At 50.1% G+C, this 25,186-nt stretch overlaps 3 pseudogenes; all 3 read right to left on the reverse strand.

The window, feature by feature from the left end:
- Positions 1 to 1,349: 1,349 nt before the first annotated feature.
- Positions 1,350 to 2,553, reverse strand: LOC136525381 (uncharacterized; annotated as a pseudogene).
- A 4-nt stretch (positions 2,554 to 2,557) lies between these two features.
- On the reverse strand, positions 2,558 to 4,201 carry LOC136525492 (uncharacterized; annotated as a pseudogene).
- A 2,028-nt stretch (positions 4,202 to 6,229) lies between these two features.
- Positions 6,230 to 24,649, reverse strand: LOC136525493 (uncharacterized; annotated as a pseudogene).
- Positions 24,650 to 25,186: the final 537 nt, after the last annotated feature.

The raw sequence follows: 25,186 nt of genomic DNA on the forward strand, positions 1-25,186 counted from the left end.
ATCGGAAGTTTATAGTATGCTCAAGTGTGTACTCGCCCTGACTTGCATTTGTTACCAGGTTGCTTGGTAGATATCAGAGTAATCCAGGAATAGAACACTGGAAATTAGAAAAGAAAGTTTTGGGTTACCTGCAAGGTACGAAGGGTCTCATGCTAATGTACAGAAGATCTGATTCCCTGCACATAGAGGGGTATACAAATTTTGATTATGTGGGAGATGAAAGAAAGTCCATGTCAGGATACATATTCTCTCGCAGGAGGAGCTATATTGTGGAAAAGCTCAAAGCAAACCGTCACTACATCGTCCACAATGTATGCTGAGTTTGTAGCATGTTATGAGGCCACATGGCAGGTGAATTGGCTAAAGAAATTCATGCCCGGGTTGAAAGTGGTAGACGACATACATAAACCACTCAAGTTATACTGCGATAATAATCCAGCAGTATGTTATGCTCACAATAATAAGTCAAGTGGTGCTGCCAAACACATTGACATAAAGTATTATATTATGAAAGACAAAGTCCGAGATCATATAATTAGTCTTGAGCATATAAGACCAGAAAAGATGCTCGTGGTTCTGCTTACAAAAGGCTTACCACCCAGCGTGTTCAGAGAACATTTAGACGGCATGGGTTTAAGGGAAAGCCTATGATTCCTGGACAATAAGGGCCTAGTTGAGAATCTATTTTAAAATAGAAAGGTGCATTGTAGCCGTTTAATCTAATGGCAACTGACCATGACGATGAGGCTCTATGTGCTGATCTGTGATGGAATGGGAACAAGATAAAGTAAGTAAGTTGAGTTTAAGTCATAAGGTGAGATCAAGGGGGAGAATGTTAGTTGATCTCTATCCAATTGGCCTTTGGATCTGCGCCCTGATCAGGGGCGTCCAACCCTACATGGTTGGTGGGCCCCTGTCACACTGTGCTATAAAAGAAAGGTGGGGCCGGCAGCTCAGATCACGAGGTTGAACGAGCTACAGTCGCCCCACCGACACAACCCTAATCAGATCTAAGAGAGGGTGTGCAGCTAGTGACGGGAAGCACCGCCACCGGCCAACGCCGCCACTGCACTACCGCCCTTCGACACAGCGCCTACACCGAATCTTCACCAAGCGCGTGGTCAGCCCGTCTTCCTCGAAGGCGGCCGATGGTTTGCACTTCTTCCACCCCTCTCCCTCTCACTCTATCTGTTAATCCCATACTGGTAGATGTTCTAGGACTCGCTGTTTACTCCAAATACAAGTACACATGCTAGATCTATGGCTAGTGATCCTGTTCTACTTCTATCAACATCATCTATTCAAATGCAGAAGTCTTCCTACCAGCAACATAGGGCGGGCACAGATCACTATCCATCTAAGTAGAACATGCTCGGGTACACCCAGAATGGCTAAAGCTTGAGGCACAGGCCCCTGCTGTACACAAGGTTAGGGTCAGTGGAATCATCCCAAACTACATCTGCATCATGACCCATCCCATGCAAGACCTAGGGTTGACTATCATGGGAGTAGTACAAGCAGTTGCTTCTCTCGCCCCCATCGTCCTGGGCTCATACAAGAGAATGTCGGGCTCCTAACATCACGCCCCATAAAGAGGGCATCATTCTCCAGCTTCACCACCTCCACCCAAGTTGCAGGTTCAGTGGACATGTCCAGGCAGTAGGCTTTATAGTTGACAGGTGCTCCAGATGATGCGAGGCTCAAGCTATAGTGAACAATTAGAAGCTTGCCGCTACATACCACCAGCGATGGCTGTGTATATGGGTATCCATGTATGTCATCCAACCACACAGTTGCTATCTCCTGCAAACCAAGCTAGGGGGCCAAGGACAGAGTGTAGAGCCTGTGGTAGTTGTCCCTCGCGATGAACTGACCATTGGACTCCACAATCTGCACAATCACTGAATCATTAAGATTGAGCTGTAGTTTTGACCAAAAATCACTTCCAATCAGCCAATCAAGCAGGAACGGACTGCTCTTTTCTGGTAGCGCACAAACTAGGAGGTGTGAGTTTGGTGATGCAAGGGGAGTTGTCAGCATGCCACAATACAAATAAGTGTTGTTGGTAAATGGGAGCTGTGGAGATAAAACTTTGGCACCAGTTAACACATCCATGATAAGACAATTTCTACCACAGCCACAAATCAGCTGGCCATAGGAAGAGCCGGCAAAGCACAACTTCTCAAATGTCTCTTCAGGAACCTGGCAGCGAAGGGTACTTTTCATGTTGGCTGGATCAAGGACCTGGCACGTGCCGAGCTTGTGACCATGGTCACTTCTGGAGGGTAGATTAGGAGCATGGACAGTGATATGGGGCTGGACGAGGAGAGACGGGAGCAAGATGCATAATGTGGATTTAGATGGGTATGAGGAGAAGGCAGCACGCCAAGAGCGACAGGTTGCGGCGAAGGCAAGGAGCTCAATGATGGAACCCAACAGAGGAACGACGGAATGAAGCAGACCTTCTGGGAGATCTGCCCAGCCTTGAAGCCCATACATAGCAGGGATTGTAGTGGAGGTAGGGGCACGTGTGATTTTGCTAGGTCTTTGCATGATGTCAGACTCTCTGCAACAAAGTAAAAAAAAATGAGCAAGTTGGAACTGAATCGATTCAAAAATGAAGAATAGACAGTTCACTTGCTAGAGACTTAGGTGACCTGCAAACATTTTAGAATATGTGCTATACAAGAGGTACTTTTTAAGTTGATATACACTGTTACAAACAAGGAATTCTATTTACTGGGTAAATCCTAATGTTTAAGCTAAGACAGATTGACAATGGAAGACCAGTTTTTATCTAAGTCTGGTTTCAATTCAAACTTTTCTTCCAATAGCCAAAACCCATGTCTATTTCCAGAACATGATATTTAGGATGGCCTGCAGTAACTTTAGTGAAGCATGAAACAAAGGTGAAAAGTATGGCAAAAATGCGCAATTATGCTCTGAAATACAATTTCGTGTACCCTTCACAGATTAACAATGGCATACAAAAAATATTTTCAGTATCCTGGGTTGACTCCCCACCCTAAAAAAAATTAACATAAAAGTGGAGTCTTTTATCATAGCATCGTTAGTCATGGGGCATAGCCATCTATTATAGGGGTCATTCATCAAAACTCAGAGGATGATGCTGCCGAAATTCCTTTGCTTAGTTTGGATTATAAGAAACCAAAGATAAGGCACATATGTGCCAAATGAACCAAGCAAAAAAGACATTAGGGACTACAAGAGGAAAAAGTCTACATAACCCTCTCACCTATTGCGACTCGACTACTTCACCCCATAACCTATAAAACCAGGTATTTAACCACCTTACCTTTGCAAAACCGGTCAAATAACCTCCCACGGTGGTTTTGCATAGCAGGTTTGCCACGCTAGGGCGCTGAGGTGGACTTTGATGCTGATGTGGACGAGTGAAAACTAGGCCCCGCTTGTAAGTGGCACCCCTTCTCTCACCTATGGGTGGTCCCCACCCGTCATCCTCTACCTCCATCTCCTACCTTCCATCCATGGCGGGCGAGGGATCACCATCCACTCTTCTAGATCGCTCGGTTACCCACTATAATTTCTTGTTGGTTCCCGACCGGCTTTAGTACTAAGAGCTACGAACGCTGAAGAAATCGAGCTAGCTATGCACACGTAAGAAAGGACGTTGCCGTCATGCTGGTGCCCCGATGATGCACACGACGAATGGACCGGACGCCGGATCAGCCCCGCATGACGCCCCGGCTTGTACCCAGCGCGGGCGGTGAGGCCGGCGCTGCCAACGGCGACGCTGTGGGCCCTGCGCACAGCGGGGCCGGCGACGCGCATGACGTCGTTGGCGCCGAACTCGCATGACGCGTCCTCATCAATCCGCCCCACTGCAACGCTCCGGCTGCGCACCGGGAGTCTGGGACCTTCAACTTCGTTGCCGCCACGTCATCGCCTCCGTGTCCAGCCGCTGCCTGGCGCGGACGAACTCGTTGACGTTGTCACCGCCATGGCATCGGGAGCTGGAGCTGGAGCTGAATGTCCAGGCCTCCATGGTCCCCAGCGCGAACCCGCCACGGCCTCCATACGTGCCCGCGGGCGTCGGCATCCGGCCCGCGCACGCCGACATCCGGCGCACATACGAGTCGCACGCCCACGATAGCGCCCGCACTGACGCGCCCAGCCACTGCCCTAGCTTGCTGCTGCTCTCCACCTTCTTGCTGCTCATCTCTCTACTTCGCCGCCTCAGCTACACGAGCACAGAAAAAGCCGGCCAGGAGCCAATAAGAAATCACCGTGGGTAACCGAGCGAGATCTGGAAGAGTGGATGCTGATCCCTGGCCCACGGATGGAAGGTAGAAGGAGCTGGAGGTTGGGGATGTCGGGTGGGGACCATCTATCAGTGAGAGAAGGGGTGCCACTTACAAGCCAGGCCCACTTGTCAATCTTCCACATCAGCATCAAATTCCAGCTCAGCACGCTAGCATGGCGAAACCGCTATGAAAAACCACCATAGGGGTTATTTAAAACGGTTTGCAAAGGTGAGGGGGTTTTATAGGTTAGGGGGTGAAGTAGTCGAGTCGCAATAGATGAGAGGGTTACGTAGACTTTTTCCGACTACAAGAGAGAGTCTCCACTGGCAGTTAGATATTAGCCTTCTCTCTCTCCTTCAGATCACCTATCATGCCAGCCAGAAATCTACCACCTCTAGCCAACTCCTCACACCAGGCAGGCAGACACTAGCAAAATCGATCACCCATTGTCTCCTCTTCTCTTTTGTGTTCTCAGTTTTGTTGGAGGCAGATTAATTTAATGTTTCCTGCTCCTGCCTCCTGCACCCCAATTCTATGGTAGTCTTCTTCAACGTCAGTTGCGTCTTACATCGCAGCAACAACAAGATCCATCATTTTCCCTTCCAATCGTCTCTACTGCTTTTCGATATAGCTCATGGATCCATGGTATGTTCCTACTACAGAGGAACGATGACCCAAGAAGAACAGGGACATCGACCCTGTTCAACCCCAACCCTCGATTTGGGACGGCGCCCCTGGGTCGTGGATTCATGTCTATTGGCACTAGGGTTTTACCCTGCCGTACATCTTACCATCACACGATAATCCAATGCAAACCTAATCTAAATAGCTCGATTCAAGATCACTTCACAACAACAAACACGCGACGCAATTTATCGGCTTGGTTGGTTCAACAAACTGAAGGACTAGGAGATAGGGATGCGCAGATGAACCAAAGGACTAAGGAGACAAGGATGCATGGATGAACCAAGCAAAAAGAATAAAAAGAAATCAGGCAGGGAGAGAGTGAGAGTACAGGCCTTGCTTAGGAAGCATGCGTCGATAATGTCGGTGTCTCCGCGTTCGCCGGCGAAGGCGACGGCGGCGAGATTGCTTTCCCAATCTCCTCTTCCCTCACTTCCAGAGTTCCAGTAGCGCCGCTTCTCCAGTCCCGCTCCCTTCTGCTCTACGCTCTCTTTTATGGGCCAAAATTGGACCAGGGCCGTAGCGATTTCACTTATTGGAAGTCTGGACCAAAATTATGAAGCTTACAAATGGCCTAATAGCTTTTCTTCTAGTTTCGGAAGTATATATATGCCCTCATTCATTTTGAGCCACTATACACATTTTCTTATACCAAAATAAAAAAAGGTGATTCGCGTTTGAATGTTGAAATTGGACTTCAGTTATTGTTTACTATAGAATATAAATTTGTTCACATCAATTCCAGTTCCACATTGTTCTGTGAGGCAACCGTTACAAATTATATTTTGGTTCTTTTTTTTTCTTTGACAGTATATATAGATTGATTCTTGTAAACATTGGTCTCACACACACCAGTTCCTTTCCACAAATCTGAATTCCAGAATTCCAAACGAAAAACCTAATCTAAACAGCACGGTCAAAAGAGAACAGGAAAAAGACAGAAAGCTGATCTCTGAGTAGACATCGTGGTTTTTCTTCATATATAATTCAAAAGCTACATCAACATTTTCTTCAAAAGCACACATTACTTAGCAATTAGACAAAAATGAAATCTCAAATACACACGTTATTAAAAACCTCATTCAGTTAGGGAGAAGGCTCGAGCAAACAGGGGTCACAATTATCAACGAGAAAAGTGCTAAATAACCTCTTTTAACTACAATATCACATAGTGGCATCATCTATTCAGATGCAGAAGTATTCGCTACCCAAAGAACACAGAAGGCGAAATTTCAGCAACATAAGGCAGGCAAGGATCACTACCCATCTAAGTAGAACATGCTCGGGTACACCCAGAATGGCTGAAGCTCGCCATACCAGCCCCTGCAAAACTCAAGGTCAGGGTCAGTGGAATCATCCCAAACGGCATCTGCATCGTCACCCAGCCCATGCAAGACCCACGGTTGCCCGTCATGGGCATCGTACAGGCAGTTGCTTCTCCCGCCCCATCGTCCTGAGCTCAAGCAAGAGACTGCGGGCTCCTCCCATCACCCGCGCAATAAACGCGGTATCATTCTCCAGCTTCACCACCTCCAGCCAAGTTGCAGGTTCAGTGGACATGTCCAGGAGGTAGGCTTTGTAGTTGACAGGTGCTCCAGATGATGTTACGCTCAAGTAGTAGTCAACAATTAGAAGCATGCTGCTACATACCACCAGCCATGGCCTTCGAAATGGGCATCCATGCATGTCGTTGTTGTCCCAAGACACAGTTATCATCTCTTGCAGATCAACCAAGCTAGGGGGCCAAGGACCAGTGGCGCGGAGGTAGGAATATTTTCTAGGTGTGGCGGGTTTATAAAGGTCGACCATGTATAATATAACTATCAATTATGCAAGGACACACTAGAACATTATCTAAATATGTATATTACTATGTGATCAGCAAATATAACAAAAATCCAAAAGTAAAGCATTGGTACATAAAATACCTCACTAAATAAATCTTGTTGTTGGAACAAATACATACCCACAATAAAGCTTTATTTGGGTGCAGACCTTGGCAATGCAATTATTCTTTTTTTTCTTTTGAAATTCTTTCTTAATTTCAGCAAGATCAAGTCCCTTGAATAAGCCTCGCTCAATGTAGCACACCATCAGGTCATTAAGCCAAGCATTAGCCATCTTATTGCGTAACTCGATCTTAATAATCTTCATAACCGAGAAGGCCCTCTCAACCGATGCTGTCGCCACTGGCAGTAGCAACCTCAACTCAATAATACGATAAACTCGAGGGAACATAATATTTCTTTCAAGTTCGAACATCTTTTTAGCTAGGCTTGCAAGATGATAACAAACTCAATTCGTCATGCCTTCTCATGTGGTTGATGAATAATTGGAGGTCAGTTTTTATACAGTTACGATCATCCTAGGAGAAATTTGCATCATAGATATCAGTAAGCTTAGCAATTCTGTCCACATCAAATTTGGCAAATGAGTCTCTTGGGTCAAGACAAGCGAAGCCAAGAAGCAAATCTGAAGTCATGTCATTAAAGCGATGATCTAGCTCGGTGGTGATAGCATCTATAGCTGCATAGAATGTATCAACACTGAAAAAATGATCTTGAGTGATGTTATTTCTCCCCCTTTTTCTTGATCGGCCCCATCTTGACACAGCTTCATCCATATTTGGTACTAGGATATCATTTTCATTGCAAAAGGTTTTGACATCTTCAAATAGTGGTTCCCAATCGTTAGCTCTCAAGTTGATCAAGCATGATTTCACATCTGTAACCAAAGACATGGCTTTGAACAATATTTTTATCCTTCTTTCGTAGTAGAAGTGACCTTATGTTTTAGACTTAGCTTTGGTTTTTGAAATCTTCATATGCTGTCTTTGCTTGATTGTGGATACTCCTGGCACCACCTACAGTGCCATGGGCTCTTGAGTCTTGACGTAGGCCCATGAGATACCAGCTCACAAACAAAATCCATCCGTGCATCAGGTCATCAGCAGGGGATGGCGGCCGTGTCATCAACAGGGGATCGGACGGTTTCACGTATATACAGTATATATACTAGTGTTTTGTATACATTTTAGGTATGGCGGCCGTGAAACCTCGCCATACAGCTGCCTCCGCCCCTGCCAAGGACAATGTAGAGCCTGTAGTAGCTGTCCATCGCGATGAACTGACTGTTGAACTCGACAATCTGCTCGATCAGTGAATTACCGAGCTGCATTTCTGACCAAGAATCACTTCCAACTGACCAGTCAAGAAGGGAGAGGCCGGAACGCTGTGCTGGCTGGATACTACACAGACAAGGAGGTGAGAGTTTTGTAGTGCAAGAGGAGCTGTCAGCATGCCAGAGTTGAAAAAAGTGTCATCGTTAAGTTTGAGCTGCAGTGCCCAAACTCTGGCCGGCCCCAGTTGTTGTAACACGGCTTCGGCGGGTGACGAAGGCCTCCGACAGCAAGGTGTCGCCAAGGCGTCTTCGACCGTCTTAGGGCGGAGACCTGGCGCTGACTAAAGGAACTTTCCTGGCACTACACGAGGCTCGGCGGGCTGGTCGCGAATTCCGCCCAGGCCGGGCACAGACACCTCCGACCTGTGCTCAGGCAGACCCCGCCCCGCCTCGGCTCACGAGCGTCTCCGGCGATGAGGGCGGAGGCCGCCTTACCTCTGAACTAATTAGACAAACAATCTTGCCTAAGTGTGTGCAGGTACTCAAGCGCAGGCGCTCGTGGTCCGCGCGAGCACGCCAGCAGGGCCCCCGCGAGGCCGGGCGGAGACCCACGGTTGACGTCTCCGACCGGACCGGTGGCACCCATGGTCCGCGCGAGCGCGCCAGCATGGCCCCCGCGCGGCCGGGCGGAGGCATACGGACGATGTCTCCGACCGGACCGACGGAGACCCGCCAAGGCGACGGTGCGCCCCCGAAGACGGAGGCCAGCATCGGGAACCACGGCCCCCGCGCGGCCGGGCGGAGGCATACGGACGATGTCTCCAACCGGACCGACGGAGACCCGCCAAGGCGACGGCGCGCCCCCGAAGACAGAGGCCAGCATCGGGAACCCAGGCCTTTGGGCCGAAGACCGAGGCACGGTGGGCCGGCCGCTTATGGAGGCCCGTTACTTGGAGACGGTGTGGCAGGATTGCCCCGCAAACAAGAGACCTGTAGCAGAATATTCCAGGAATGTACTGTAGCAGTTGAGGGGCATTGTAATAAATTCCGTCAGGGAGTAGTTGAGCCCTATAAATAGGGAACACTTGTAACCGTGCAGGAGGTTTTTTGGTGAATGAATGAATGAAACCCTAATTCTTTGTGCCAGCTTCCCACAAGTTCACCTGTCGAGCCTATCCCGAGCCTCCGCCTGAGGGCGACCTCTGACGAGCGGAGGCCCCTGTCTCCCTCACTTTGTCTAGAATCGCAGTTCCAACATTGGCGCCCACCGTGGTTTGGCCGAGACAAACCAACGATGGCAGGGAAAAGAAAAACCACCACCAGAGCAGCAACGACCACGGGTCAGAGAGGAAGACCTAGGCGCACCACTCATAGCACCTACGCAACCTCGCCAGCGGAGGATGGCAACAGAGCAGATGCCCAGGGTCAACAACCGGAACACCAACATCAAGAGATCCAAGAGCCGGAGGCCCAACCAAACTCAGGTACAACACTCGAGCAAGAACTACAACAGCTGCAAGCACAGTTGCAAAGAGCGCAACAAGAAAGGGACAAAATGGCAGCAGCATTCACAGCTAATCAGCAAGCTACTCAAGCGTCAGCACAAGCATCAGAAATAAGGCAGCAGTTGGCAGTCCTACACGCTGAGATGCTAAGTATGCAGCATGCAGTACCAGCATCAACCTCCACGATCCCAGCCTCCGCAACAACACCAACCGCAACCATGCCTCCACCAGTGATCAGCCCAACCACGATGCCGTCTCAGGCGATGTGGAGGCCTATCGACCCCAAGTCCCCACTCTCTGAAGGCATACAACAATCGCCATGGCCAACGGCGTACAAGCCAATCACACTACCAAAGTTCAACGGAAAGACAGACCCCCACCAGTTCATCATGAGTTATGAGGCAGCAGTAGCCTCCGCCGGCGGAGACGACGCCGTCTTGGCAAAGTCATTTGTTATTGCTGCCGAAGGTGACGTGTTGGCTTGGTATTCCATGCTCAAACCAAGCACGGTCTATTCTTGGGAAAATCTCCGAGACAAGATATTGGCAAACTTCAAGGGGCTAGCAGCACAGTCGCTGACATCCACAGATCTGTTCCAGTGCAAACAAATGTAGGGAGAGACACTACACGACTACTTCCGGAAATTCGTGCAACTAAAGGCGAAGGCACCAGACGTCCCAGAAGAGATCGCCATTGAAGCAGCGATCAAAGGGCTCCGAATCGGGCCGTTCGCAGCACACCTAGCAAGAAAGAAACCAATTTCCATACAGCAGTTGTACGACGAGTTCGAGAAGTACTGCAGATCAGACAATGACCTCCGGAAAAGACTAGAGGAGCAGGGTCAAAATAGACAGCAAAACAACAGCAAAAACTCACAGAAGAGCTATACGAACCAGAACGCATCAAATCAGAAACCAGGCCAGGGACAGGTGCTCAGCATCGAGGGTCAACCTCACCCCAAACAAGGGCAAATGGCAGGGCCAGCAGGGCCGAACACCCAGACCAGGAACCAAGGTAGGCAAGGTTACCAAGGCAAAAACTGGAACAAAAACCACAACCAGAAACAACGCAGGCCATATTGCGTCTTCCACGGTGAAAGCACAGGGCACAACACCAAAGATTGTCCGGGAGACAAAGGAGACACAGGAAAGAATGAAGAACAAGCAGACCGCCCAACCTCCGACACAGCAGAACGCAAGAGAGGTCAACACCACCTACACAACTGGCCACCAGCAGTACTGCCCGATGTACCCAGCGCTAAACGCAAACCAAATACATCCCTCCACACTGGCCTCCGCCTATTACCCAGAATTCCTACCAGCATGGCGGTCAGCGCCCCCGCAGCAGCCTCCGGTGGGCAACTATAGGTCGGAGGCAAGCCTGACCTACATAAACCCAAAAACTCCCCACATAACCTACCTCGAAACAAACCAACCGCCACAAAACCAAAGCAGGTTCGAGTATCCGCAGCAACAGCAGCAAATGCAACAACTGCCTCCGCCACCACCTCACAACCAACCCCCAACACCAAAAAATGAGCCAAACCCAGAAAACCAAGTCAACCCTCATGGAGCACTGCCAACAATAGGCATGATACTGCCAATTGCCGGAGGCTCATCAATGGAGTTTCAAACGAAAAAGCAGAAAAAGAATCACCTCCGCCTGGTAAACAATGTAGCAGTCCAGGGCACAGCAAAATACATAGATTGGTCCAGAGTACCAATCACCTTCATAGAAGAAGACCTCTAGCTAGAAAGCTACCCTCACACAGACGCAATGGTGATCAAAACAAACATAACAGCATGGGAGACAAGCAGAGTGCTGATTGACACTAGCAGTTCAGCAGATATCATCTTTGCAAATACGTTTGACCAAATGAAGCTCAGCAGAAATCAATTACAGCCCTCCGAATCCCCTTTAATAGGATTCAGAGGCAAGCAGATACAAGCACTAGGAAAAATTTCACTCCCAGTGTCGTTCGGAACCCAAGCAAATGCTAGAACCGAATACATAACCTTCGACGTCGTCGACTTGTATTACCCATACAACGCCATCTTGGGCAGAGGATTCATAACCAAATTCAATGCAGCACTGCATATGGCCTACCTGTGCATGAAAATACCAGCACTCCATGGTATTATCACAGTCCAAGGCAGCCAAAAAGAAGCAAGAAACATAGAAAAAGCTATCTACAGAGCCCAAAGAAACATCAACGCAGTCGAGTCAGCAAACAAAGAACAAGAGCCTCCGGATATGCCCAGAGGAAAAACAGATATGGTAGGTCAAGAACAGACAAAGCTGATCCCTCTAGAAAAGGAGTTACCAGATAGAAAAGTAACAATCAGCTCAGAATTGAGCAAGGCAGAGGAGGAAGAGCTCATGGAAACTCTAGCAAAAAACAAGGATATCTTTGCCTGGTCAGCCTCCGACCTCCAAGGAGTCAGTAGGGACATCATACAGCATGAACTGGATATCAATGAAAACATCAAACCAAGAAAGCAGAAACAGAGAAAAATGTCAGAGGACAGAATCCTGGCAGCAAAGGCGGAGGTGCAAAGATTGCTAGATGCAAAAGTGATCAGGGAAGTCAAGTATTCAGAATGGCTTGTAAACGTAGTTCTGGTACCAAAGAAGAATGGCAAAATGAGAATGTGCATAGATTTCACAGATCTCAACAAAGCTTGCAAAAAAGACCCTTTCCCATTGCCAAGAATAGATGCCTCCGTCGACAAGGCAGCCAGATGTCAGAGGTTCTCTCTACTCGACTGTTTCTCTGGGTACCACCAAATCTGGATGAAAAAAGAAGACGAAGACAAGACAAGTTTCACAACTCCATTCAGGACATATTGCTACACCAGAATGCCGGAAGGCCTCAAAAATTCTGGTGCAACCTTTGCCAGAATGACAAAGGAAGTTTTGGGTTCACAACTAGATAGAAACATCATAGCTTATGTCGATGACATAGTGGTCATGAGCAAGAGCAAGGACGATCATGTCTCCGACTTACAGGAGACCTTCGCCAACATCAGGATAGCCGGCCTCCGCCTCAACCCAAAAAAATGCATATTTGGAGTCACAAAAGGGAAGATGCTCGGATATATCATAAGCAGCGAAGGCATCAAGGCAAACCCAGACAAAACCAGAGCAATAATGACAATGGCAGAACCCAAAAACAAGAAAAAAGTGCAAAAGCTGACGGGAAGAATAGCAGCGCTCAACAGATTCATCTCAAAATCAGTAGAACGCAGCCTACCCTTCTTCCAAGCCCTGAGGGGCGGAGACAACTTTGAGTGGGGGCCCAAGCAGTCGGAAGCATTTCATAACTTGAAAGAGTATCTGGCAAGCTCACCGGTGGTCTCTGTCCCAGAATCAGAAAGCCACCTACTGCTGTACGTGGCGGCCTTCGACCATGCAGTCAGCGTAGTCCTAGTTCACGAGCTTGAAAAAGAAGCAGGCAAAACTCAAAGGCCAGTTTATTTTATCTCAGAAGCACTGTCCGGAGCCAAGCTAAATTACACAGAGGTGGAAAAAGTCACCTACGCAGTACTGATGGCATCAAGAAAACTAAAGCACTATTTCCAAGCCCATGAAATCTCAGTTCCAACATCACTGCCATTGCAAGACCTGCTCATAAACAAAGAAGCCTCCGGCAGAATAGGAAAATGGGCTACAGAGCTATCACAATTTGGTATCTCATATGTCCCCAGAACAGCAATCAAATCACAAGCACTAGCTGATTTTGTAGCAGATTGGACACCTCTGACAGAGACCAAGGTACAACCAATCAGTCAAGGCTGGACAGCATTCACGAATGGAGCCTGGGGCCAAGCCGGAGCAGGAGCCTCTGCCGTTTTAGCGGCACCCTCCGGCGTCAGAATGAAATACGCAGCAAGGCTAGAGTTCAAATCAACAAACAACATTGCAGAATACGAAGGCCTGATCCTAGCGCTAAGCAAAGCAAAGGCCCTAGGGGCAAAAACATTGATAGTCAAAACAGATTCTCAAGTGGTCACTGGCCAAGTAGAGAAAGAATACACAACAAGAGAGCCGGAACTCATCAAATACCTATCCGTTGTCAGAAATTTGGAGCAGAGATTCGAGGGCTTCACCCTGAAGCACATACCAAGATCAGAAAATGCAGAGGCAGATGAATTGGCAAAGGCTGCAGCAAATAACCTGCCACTGCCACCAAACACTTTTTACCAGATCTTGAAGTCTCCGACAACTGCGGAGACACCCAAGGCACCAAAGGCAATACTACACCTGCAAAATGAAGATTGGAGAAAGGCGATAACAGAATTCCTAGAGGGCAAAACCAACGAAGAAGATGAAGCAAAAGCAGCAAGAATACAGGCAAGAGCAAGGAATTACACAATCTTAGATGGTGTACTGTACAAGAAAGGAGTAGTCCAGCCTCTCCTCAAATGCATATCGCAGAGTGAAGGCATACAGTTGCTTCAAGAAATACACTCAGGAATTTGCGGGTCACGCATTGGCTCAAGAGCATTATCAGCAAAGGCAATAAGGCAAGGCTTTTATTGGCCAACACACATACAAGACCAGAGCAGACAGTCAGAACATGCAAAGCATGCCAAACATTCTCTCCAGGGCAGTCAAAACCATCATCGGAGACCCAGCTTATACCTCCGACATGGCCGCTGCAAAGATGGGGTATGGACCTGGTCGGCCCATTACCGCCATCCCAAGGAGGAAACAGATTCGCAGTAGTAGCAGTGGAGTATTTCACAAGATGGATAGAGGCAAAGCCGCTGGCGAAGATAACCTCAGAAACTATCAGAAAATTCTTCTGGCAAAACATCATTTGCAGATTCAGTGTACCGAGGATTTTGACAGTAGACAATGGAAAACAATTCGATTCAGAGAACTTCAAAGAATTATGCAAAAGCATAGGGACAAAACTAGCCTTCGCCTCAGTATACCACCCAGAGTCCAATGGTGCTGTGGAAAGGGCAAACAAAATAGTGTTTTCAGCAATATCAAAAACATTGCTGTGCCTACGCAAAGGAAAATGGGTAGATGAATTACCTAGAGTTATTTGGTCACACAACACATCTGTCTCAAGAACAACAGGATTCACACCATTCAAATTGCTTTATGGAGAAGAGGCCATGATGCCAGAAGAAATAAGGCATGAAAGCCTCCGCACAATGAGTCAGCTGATGTTGCAAGATGAAGAATATGCAAAAGAAACAATAGAAGCAATAAGACTGGAAGCAGTCAAAAACATCACAAAATATCAATCCCAAACCAAAAAGTGGAGAGACTCCCAGGTGGTAAGGAAAGATATAAAACACGGAGACCTCGTACTCAGAAGAAAACCCAACGCACAACTTGCCGGCAAGTTGCAACCAAAATGGGAAGGCCCATACACAGCAACGGCAGCAGGCCGACCTAGCTCTTTCCACTTGACCGACAGCGAAGGTGTCACGACAACACACACATGGAATATCGACAGCCTTCGCAGATACTACATCTAGGCAATGTACCAAAGGGCAACCTCCGCAAAATATAAGCGGAGGCCCCTCAATCTATTTACTTCTAAGTTTTTTTCTTTACTTCAATCAAAACAAAATGTAAAAGAGCTTGCACTCTTTTCCTCACAGGGGAACTCCAAGCGGAGGTGAGGTTTTTAACAAGGCAGGCTCAATGTAAAAATCCTCTACAAGTATAAAGAGGTAATTCCCCAAAAAGAACGCTCCAAAAACCCAAAACCGAAAGCGGCCAGCTCTGGCGCCGCAATATTCGGTAAACAAAAAGTATAGGTCCTTTCAAAGCGCCAGCCATAGGCACGGGCAATTTGAAACGACTTCTATGGCCAAACAGGCCTTCAACCTTGACAAAGACCTGTCCAAAGTCAGGCATCAAGGCAGCAAAAAATAGGCCAAACAGGCCTTCGACCTTGACAAAGACCTAAACAAAGTCAGGCATCAAGGCAGCAAAAAATAGGCCAAACAGGCCTTCGACCTTGACAAAGACCTAAACAAAGTCAGGCATCAAGGTAGCAAAAAACAGGCCATACAGGCCTCCGACCCTTGACGAAGACTCAACAAATTCAGGCAGCAAGGTCAAAAAAATTGGCCAAACAGGTCTCCGACCCTTGACGAACACCTGAACAAAGTCGGGCAGCAAGGTCAAAAAAAAAGGGGGGGGAGCCAAAAAGGCCTCCAACCCTCGAAGAACAAATTCAGGCACCAAGGAAAAAACAACCTTGGCAAAACAGGCCTCCGACCTTAACAAAAAACACCCCTAGCATCAGGGGCAACAAATTTGTGGCGCTAGAGCTACCCAAGGTCTCCGTCATCGAAAACAGGAAAAACAGAAAGTGCCTGACAAAACACTGCCACCACTGCGGCGCCAGGCCTCTTTACTTCAAAAGATCTCAAGCGGAACGAATAATTCAAGCAAGATATAGGCTATCAAAGCCAAGATATGATCCAACTAACAACGTACAAAAATGTTAACACCCGAAAGCCACCACCCCACTATAAAAACGGATTCCCCCCATGCCCTTAAAAACTCAGTCGGCATAGGGCGCAAGGGCGCAAGGGGGGAGCAAGGCATAGCATAGGCAAAAGCCGCAGCGACGGCCATGGAGGCAGGGGTCTCCTTAGATATCCAACTCGGCCGTAGATATTGTACGAAAACTCGTAAAATCGGGGGCAACAGTAGATAGTCGGAGGCAGTGGGAAAAGAGATAGGACCTATGGCACGGTGATGAACAGCAGAGGCCTACGGAAGAAGGGGGATATCGCACGAAATCTCGTAACATCCCCCTGATGCCGGAGACCTAACCTGCCATCTCCAAAGATCAACCATGTCCCACGGGTGTGTAGCGTCGGAGACCCATACCTCCAGACAGCTAAAACACCTAGCCAAAGAAATATCAAAAGTCTCCGCCGTCTGCACAAGCTGCGCCAAACCTCCAGTCGGATCGAACACCGATTCGGCAAGCCTCGCCAGGCGGACTTCAAGTACGCCTCCGCCGGTCAAAAAACTACGGAGACTTCTACCCCGGCCATCAAGCGAGCACAGAGAATGAGAAAAAATGGGGCGAAGGTCCTGGCCACCACCTCTATATCGCGCGCGTTCGCCCAAGTGAAGGACAACGGTGTGCGAGCTCGAGACTAGACGAGATATGTAAACTAGCTCGATGGGCTCAAGCCACCGCACAAACAATCAAGAAAGTGAACCTGTCTTGTATTCCATAAAACGTCAAGAAACATTCTTACAGGACACTGACTTAAAATAAAATCCTAACTATGGTGGCGGACGTCCACGCCAAGCGAGCGTGCGAGTAAACCCAGCGCGCTCGTCGTCTATGTCAAACCTAACTGACTCGAACACGTCACGTGCAACGCTGCGGGGAAAGGCCGAGCGCCAATACTCCCAAAGCTCTCCGCTCACGTAAATACCGTCGTTGTAGAGAGTCAAAGGCACAACATCTTGCGCAGGCTCCCGATTTGGAACCTGCGCAAGATTAAAATTTTCCACAAAACCATTCAGAACAAAATAAACTTTATTCACAAAAGTCCAACTAGACTGCAAAATACACGCTAAAGCAATTAGGTACTACGAAGTGCCTAGACCTCCGGCGCTTCAGCCGCAGCGGAAGTCCCTGGAGCGGAGCCCGCATCAACTGTGGGCGGGCATGGCGCCTGTGGCCTCCGACCATCGCCACCATCGTCGATCGTAGATCCCCCCGGAGCACCGCTAGTGGCGGAGGTACCGACCGCAGTCGCCAAGCGCGGAACTGACGGAGGCCTGCCCGCAAGACTCTTCTGCGCATCCTGCAGCATAGACTAAAGTGTCAGGGCCACAAGCAACGAAAGCCTTTGCAGCCTCGCAAAAAACCAAAAAAGAAGGGGCGCCAACAAAGGCCATAAATACCTTCGCCCTCTTGTCCTCCGCCAGTTTCCGGGCAGCAGATCGCCCATAAGGAGCCCAAAAGTGCCCAATGAAATTTCTCAAGGTTTTTCGCAAACCAAGAGAAGTCTCACCGAGCTCCTCCAGACCAGGCAGTGCTCCTTCCGGAACACTCTCGGTATGCGTACACCTGCCGCGTGCCAAAAGCTTGGCATAGTTCGCTACTCCCGCTAGCGCCCCATAGTCCATGCAGCCGTTGATCAGACCGGGGAGCTTTGCAAGGTGGCACTTTAGTCAGGAGGCAAGGGCGTACACACTGTCTTCCTCTGGAGGAGCGGAGGTTTCGCCTCCGAGCTCGGCGACGGTGGCCCGGTAGTGGCCAACGGTTGCAGCAAGGACTCCCTTGACCGAGTCCAAACGCCTCGTCGACAAAGACAGATGCTCCCTCACCGCCGATGCGGATTCCTTCTCAGAGGCAAGCTCTTGCTGGAGACCCTCAGCCAGCTCGTTCGCCCTACGGGCCTGCTCGGCGGACAAAACCTCTGCATCCCGAGCCTTGGCGAGATCGGCCCTCAAACCATCCTTTTCTCGCTCCTTCTCTGCCAGAGACAGGCGGAGAGCTGCAACAGAGTTGGACAGACCCCCTTTCTCACCTTCTAGGCGCTCGATTTCCGCCTTGAGCGCTTCAATCGCAGCGTCTCGGTCGGAGACCTCGCGAGTACAGCGCTCTTCCATAACAACGCCCGTGTGATACCCTTGCGACTAGAGAGAGAAAAGCCAAAGCGATCAGCAACGGAATCAAAAACAAGTCTAGAAGCGAGCATAGCGCAACCCGCCGAAGACGCACCAGGCTCTGGTGTTCTAGATGAACACGGAGAAGCTATAAGAAATCCATGTCCCTCAGACGCTGTTTGAAGCGATCTGCTCAAAGGAGAACAAACAAACACAAAACAATAAGGTGAGAAAAGCAAATCTCACGTTAAACACACCAACAGCCAAAGACCACCTCCGACGTCTCCAAGAACAGCAAGATAACACTCCTCCCAACCTGAGATAGAGGTGTCGGAGGAACCTACGTAAAAAAGACAACAACAACAGATCAGGTCAGAGGGCAAATCAGAAACAGGCAATAACAACAGGCCAGATAATGATCGAAATAAAAGCATTCTATACTCACTCGGACCCGGCGCCGTCAGCCCCGGCTGCCCCGGACCAAACCTAGCGCTGGCAGCGGCTGCTCGCTCCTCTGGGGTGAGGAGTCCAACCATGACATCACCTGCAAAGCAACAGATACACAGTATTAGCACCTGGCGCAATAAGTAAAGAAACGAACCGGGCGAAGACATTGAAAACAAAAGGTGCGCCAAATAGACTTACTCATAAAAAGCCCAGGCAGGGCAGCTTGCTGCGCCCCCCTGGGCAAAAGTCTCCACCATATCGTGTGGCGAAGGCCCAAAGGGCCGGATCTCCTCGGCCAGTGACCTGGCGGGCGGAGGACTCGAAGAAGGCCGAGCCGCCGGGGCCTGCTCTGCAAGCACGGCCTCCAACTGCCCGACGTCGGCCACCGGCGCGGGCGAAGGCATGACAACGGCAAGGGATGAAGGAGCATACTGCGGGACGACCTCTGTGTCCTCTTCAGAGCTTGAGCATAGCCCGCCGAGAACGTCGGGCATGGGCTCGACGGCGCTACCTTCCGGCTGTTCACCGACGCTCATAGCACCATGCGATGAGCGTGCCAGGGCAGCGCTGGCTTCCGGACGCCCAGCACCGCTCGCAGCTCCGCTCATGGGGCACACCAGAGCTACGGGAGAGCCGCGGTCCCCTCCGCTCGCAACATGCGCGTCCGCTGATGGGACGGAAGAGCTCTCAACGTCTTCACTGCCGGCGGAGGCAGCGCCCGCACTACCGGCAGAAGACATGGCCGGCGCGATCAATGGAGCACCGCTCTTCTTCTTTTTCATGGGTGCCCGAGCAACAACGGCGCCCTTTCTCTTCTTAGACTCGGCCTCCGTCGTAACATTCTTCGCGAAGGCCCTCTTCTTCTTCTTCACAATCGAAGCCAGGACCTCAGCGGGAACCTCGCGCTCCCGATAGACGATCCCGACCTCCTCAAAAACTCGATTGAGCCACGGCATGGTGCCTGCCATGACCATCCGAGACGTGTACTCACGCTCGGAAATCTTGCCGACCAACCCTACGGCGGCTTCCTCAACCTCGAAGACGAAACTGTCCTCCGTCACCCCCTCCCCCAGAGACTGACCGAAGCGGGGGAACGGAATCCCGGCCTTCGGCCCAAAAATGGGAACCTTCACCTGTTCCAGCCGAAAGGCTGGGTTGTTTTTGCCCAGGGGCCAGTAGTTGGAAGCCATAATCTCCTCCACCAGGTCGTGGCCACTGGAGTAGCGGCACGCTGCCGCAAAAGCCTGGTCGCAAGCCTCTCTCGTCGGAGACACCTCCTCCGGCGGATCCACGTGCGTGAGCGGCGCCATCTCCTCCATCCTTGAAGTCAATGGGTACTCCGAGAACTCCGCGCCGTCCTCGGTAGTACTACGGACCCCGTAGGTCTTCACGTAGAACCATTGCTCAAGCCAGCCGCGGCCCCACTTGCCCTTCTGGCAGAAAGAGATCTCCAGGCAGTCCGTGCCTTGGTTCCTCTTAGACATAAAGGTGCAACTACCGTACTGGTAAATCACCTCCACCTCCTTGCCCTCTCGCACCTCCTTCTTCTTCTTCGGCTGCTTCTGCAGCTCGTAGTATGCGCATAAGGTATCCACATCCGGCTCGGCACCATAAGAAACGCACGCCCAGCAAAACTTGCTAAGCGTGAGGAAGGCAGTAGGAGTCAGATGATGGAGCTGGACATTGAAGGTCTCCAACACCCGGTGAAGGAAGGGGATGTAAGGAAGGTGGAGGCCGCAAGTGAAGAAGTCCCGAAAGACCACTGCATACCCCTCCTCCGGTTCCGGAACAGTCTGGTCCGGCGGAGGGATCTTTACCCTGGAAGAAGGAAAACATGACTCCTTCAACATCTCCGCGACTGCCTCTTCAGTAATAGAGGAGGGGCCGAAATCCCAAGACTTTATCGCCATATCTCTGGAATCCGCAATGATCAGGTCTCCGACAGACGCAGAGACACTCCCCAGATCCTCCTCCACCAGCTTTTCGAACTCCAACGCGGAGGCAGAGGCAAGCATGCACTCCTCAAAGCACGCACCCCAGCCGATGGCCCTAACGCCGAGAAGGTGGCGGTAGGGTCTGAAAAAGGCGGGCCGGCGAGTTTGGGCGGAGGCGGAAAGGAAAGCCACCGCGACAGCAGCCTAAGTGCGAGACGCTAGCAGGAAGACGGAACGCGCGAGGGCAGTGAAAGACGAAAGCGAAGAGAGCAGAGAGCGATTTCTCAAATGCAATGAAAGCGAATGAGCAATGCGGGGGGGGGACCCCACAACCAACGACACCCTTATATAGGCAGCGGGCAGGCGGTCCGGCTCCCGCCATACAACGGTCACCTCCGGAAAATTCGCCTGCCGCACAACGGTCATCTCCGAAAAAGTCGCAAGGTGTGCAACGGAAACTGACACGGCATAAACGGCCGCGCCGTAGGACAACGGCTAGATTTGCTGCCCAACGGCCACTCTCAACGAGACCAGCGGCCGCGCTAGAGCGGGCCAGGGGAGAAGTAGCGGGGCCTCGCTCGAAGACGCCGATGAATATGGCCTCCGCCCCCGCGGACGCCTTTGGCCAAGGCGTTTTGAGCTCACGACACGCTCCGGCGAACCATGGTCTCAAAAGGGGGGAACTGTTGTAACACGGCTTCGGCGGGTGATGAAGGCCTCCGATAGCAAGGTGTCGCCAAGGCGTCTTCGACCGTCTTAGGGCGGAGACCTGGCGCTGACTAAAGGAACTTTCCTGGCAATACACGAGGCTCGGCGGGCTGGTCGCGAATTCCGCCCAGGCCGGGCGCAGACACCTCCGACCTGTGCTCAGGCGGACGCCGCCCCGCCTCGGCTCACGGGCGTCTCCGGCGATGAGGGCGGAGGCCGCCTTACCTCTGAACTAATTAGACAAACAATCTTGCCTAAGTGTGTGCAGGTACTCAAGCGCATGCGCCCGTGGTCCGCGCGAGCGCGCCAGCAGGGCCCCCGCGAGGCCGGGCGGAGACCCACGGTTGACGTCTCCGACCGGACCGGTGGCGCCCATGGTCCGCGCGAGTGCGCCAGCATGGCCCCCACGCGGCCGGGCGGAGGCATACGGACGATGTCTCCGACCGGACCGACGGAGACCCGCCAAGGCGACGGCGCGCCCCCAAAGACGGAGGCCAGCATCGGGAACCACGGCCCCCGCGCGGCCGGGCGGAGGCATACGGACGATGTCTCCTACCGGACCGACGGAGACCCGCCAAGGCGACGGCGCGGCCCCGAAGACGGAGGCCAGCATCGGGAACCCAGGCCTTTGGGCCAAAGATCGAGGCATGGTGGGCCGGCCGCTTATGGAGGCCCGTTACTTGGAGACGGTGTGGCAGGATTGCCCCGCAAACAAGAGACCTGTAGCGGAATATTCCAGGAATGTACTGTAGCAGTTGAGGGGCATTGTAATAAATTCCGTCAGGGAGTAGTTGAGCCCTATAAATAGGGAACACTTGTAACCGTGCAGGAGGTTTTTTGGTGAATGAATGAATAAAACCCTAGTTCTTTGTGCCAGCTTCCCACAAGTTCACCTGTCGAGCCTATCCCGAGCCTCCGCCTGAGGGCGACCTCTGACGGGCGGAGGCCCCTGTCTCCCTCACTTTGTCTGGAACCGCAGTTCCAACACCAGTGAACACATCGACAATGAGGCAATCTTTGCGAAGGCCGCATATTAGCTGACCATAAGAGGAGCCGGCGAAATGCATTGCCTCCTTACATATTTCTTGAGGAATCTGCCAGCAAAGATCTGTTTTTGGATTGGCTAGATCAATGACCTGCCATCTGTGCAGCTCGTGACCGTCAGGTGCACGCACGGGGATATTGGGGGCCTAACGAGGAGAGGTGAGAGCAATGCATAGAACCTGGATTTGGATGGGTATGACGAGAAGGCAGCACGCCAAGAACGGCAGGTGCTTGCGAAGGCAAGGAGGTCATTGAAGGAGCCCAGGAGGGCAACAATAGACTGGAGCGGGCCTCCAGGGAGAGATCAGCCCACCCTTGAATCCCACATGTAGCAGGGGCTGTTTCTGTCGAGGCAGAGGTGCCAGATATTGTGAATTGTGATAGGGCTTTGCATGATGGCAGACTCACTGCAACAAAAGTAAATTCAATACATACATAAATTAGATGCATGAATTGAATACAAAATGAGAAATAGGCAGATAACTTCCAAGAGACAAAGACAACCCCACAAAACAACTGCATGACACAATTTGTTGGCCTGATTTGAGTCGAGAAGAGAATGGTCGTGCAAAATGAACAGAGTAATAAAAGAATGTAGGGATTAGGTTCCAGGGAGAGTTTCTATACTCACTGCTTGATATTAGCTATGCCATATGCCCACAGGTATCCTGAAAACAACAACAATATACAGTGATACAAATTAGAATTCTGATGGTGTGCGCAGAAGGTTGTTTAATGGTCCCCAATTGAACTACCTAATTTCCTGGTATCCTACCGGATCGTCACGTGAAAGATACCAAGCAAGGTTGTTCAAATGGCATAAATGCCCATTGTGTAATATTTTTCGCGAACATGCGCCGTAGAGCAAGTTTTTCATTAAGAGGAAAGGAGATAGCAAGATCATACAACCAAGGCAAAGTAGTGCCACAGCAATGCAAGATGTATCCCGAAGACACTCCTTTCCTTGCAAACCCCCGTCATACATACGCGTGATTACACGGCACAAGATTGGCGACAAAGCCCTAAGCAGCCTAGACAACAGCCGACGCGAGCAGTAGCACTAGCGGCCTGAATCCAGGTGTTGGCATCCTCCAAGATGAGCAGCAGTAGTTGATGCGGCTGTTTGGATTCGCCCCGGAACACGCGTCGATTACACTAGTAGCCAAAGGGGCCAGGAAATCAGCAGCACGAGCGAGTCAAAGCCCGGTGTGCAATATGTCAAAACGAATACGTTATGTGACTTTTTTTTTTTTGTTTCTGAATCTAAAGAGATCAGGGCACCACCAGTGCAGGCAGCACCTAGTGTTAATCTTGGTATAAAGTTATACTCCACCTAGATCAAAATGAGTTGAGGCCAATAGCCTCTCAACGCAAACAGCAGCTTGTCCTCTGCCATCGTCCTGCTACTGTGCTCAGCTTTTTTATACCACAACGCAGGAACATATGGCTGCTTCAAACTTTTTGTTCTCTTCAAGAGAACATGACATCCTGCGAGGCTAATGTTCTTGATGATTTGGACACTGAATGCATAGGTGAAAGTTGGGGGTAGTACTCCACGGTGGAGCGTTGGGCATGGCACTGTGACTGCAGAGCAACATTTATTAAAGTGGACTACAGAATAACAATCAAAGTTGAAGACCCATCCAGGAAGCTAAAACATTTATTTACATGAAAAAATACCAAAACTTCTTCGTATCTAATAAAAGCATTAGATCCCCAATCAAATTAAACCAAGACGTACCACCAGTTCCCGTTTGCAGAGGAACCGTGGCAAGTATACACAGTTACACACAACATCAAAATTTCTGTTGGAGACTACCGCAAAGCATCGAAGTCGAGTCTTTTTTTTTACAACAAAACCGAATCATTTATTGTAGCCACATCAGTTACGGCGCATAAATCCGTTTACGTCTGCTCAGTCACTGACCAATTAGGTGCATTGATTCTAGGGTTCTTCCATTCCATACACCTCACAAGTACACCAAAATCCTAAGGAAACTAGACTGCAATAGCTCGAGTCGGGAGATCCCCCCGGACCTCAAGAACAAATACGCCGCACGATTTCTTGGATTGGTTAAGAAACCACAAGAAATGGACCCAGAAAAAGAGAGAGTGGAAAATAGGGCCTAGGTGACAGGGTGGCGGGGTGTGAGAGAGAGGGAGGGGGGAGAGGGAGAGTGCCGACCTTGCAAGCGAAGCCGGTGGCGGAGGCGTGGATACTGGGGCGGTGGCTGGTGCCGGCATCAGGGGCGAAGCCACGTTGGCTTTCCCTGGTGCACGTGCACCATGGTAAAATAAATGTTTGCTAATATCTACCTTAAAATTTCCATGTATTTCCTTTGAAATTGTACACATTCCTTTATGTTTGATAGAGTGTGCACCAGAGTTGGTTTTGATCTGGCTTGGCCCCTGGCCAGCGTTGTCAGCGACTGAGCTCGCTTCCTTTCCCTTCCTTTCTTTTCCTCCGTTTGGTTCTGTGGTTATGGGCCCATTTCGGCTTTATGGGCGTCCATCAACCATCTTTCGACTGGGCTGCCCAATCGGGCTTCCAACTAGCCCAACATAAAGGTTCAATTTTGAATGGTGCATTTTGGAAGGAGTTTCCATAGTTTTAGACCCCAATTTGACTTCGGCCAGCTTCGGTTTTAGATTCTTTTTTATTATATTATTAGAATTCATATTTGACTTTGGCCAGCTTCAATCGCATTTGACAGTTTGGCTGTAGTTTGAAATGTCAGGACAAAATATAAGTAGTTATATCACTTATCAGCAGCCACGTTCACCATCAAAAGCAAGACGGGGAATAGTGGTGGCTTTCAATTTCAACATGAAAAAGAAGACC

Source organism: Miscanthus floridulus, chromosome 19, assembly GCF_019320115.1.
Source record: "Miscanthus floridulus cultivar M001 chromosome 19, ASM1932011v1, whole genome shotgun sequence".
Classification (NCBI taxonomy): domain Eukaryota; kingdom Viridiplantae; phylum Streptophyta; class Magnoliopsida; order Poales; family Poaceae; genus Miscanthus; species Miscanthus floridulus.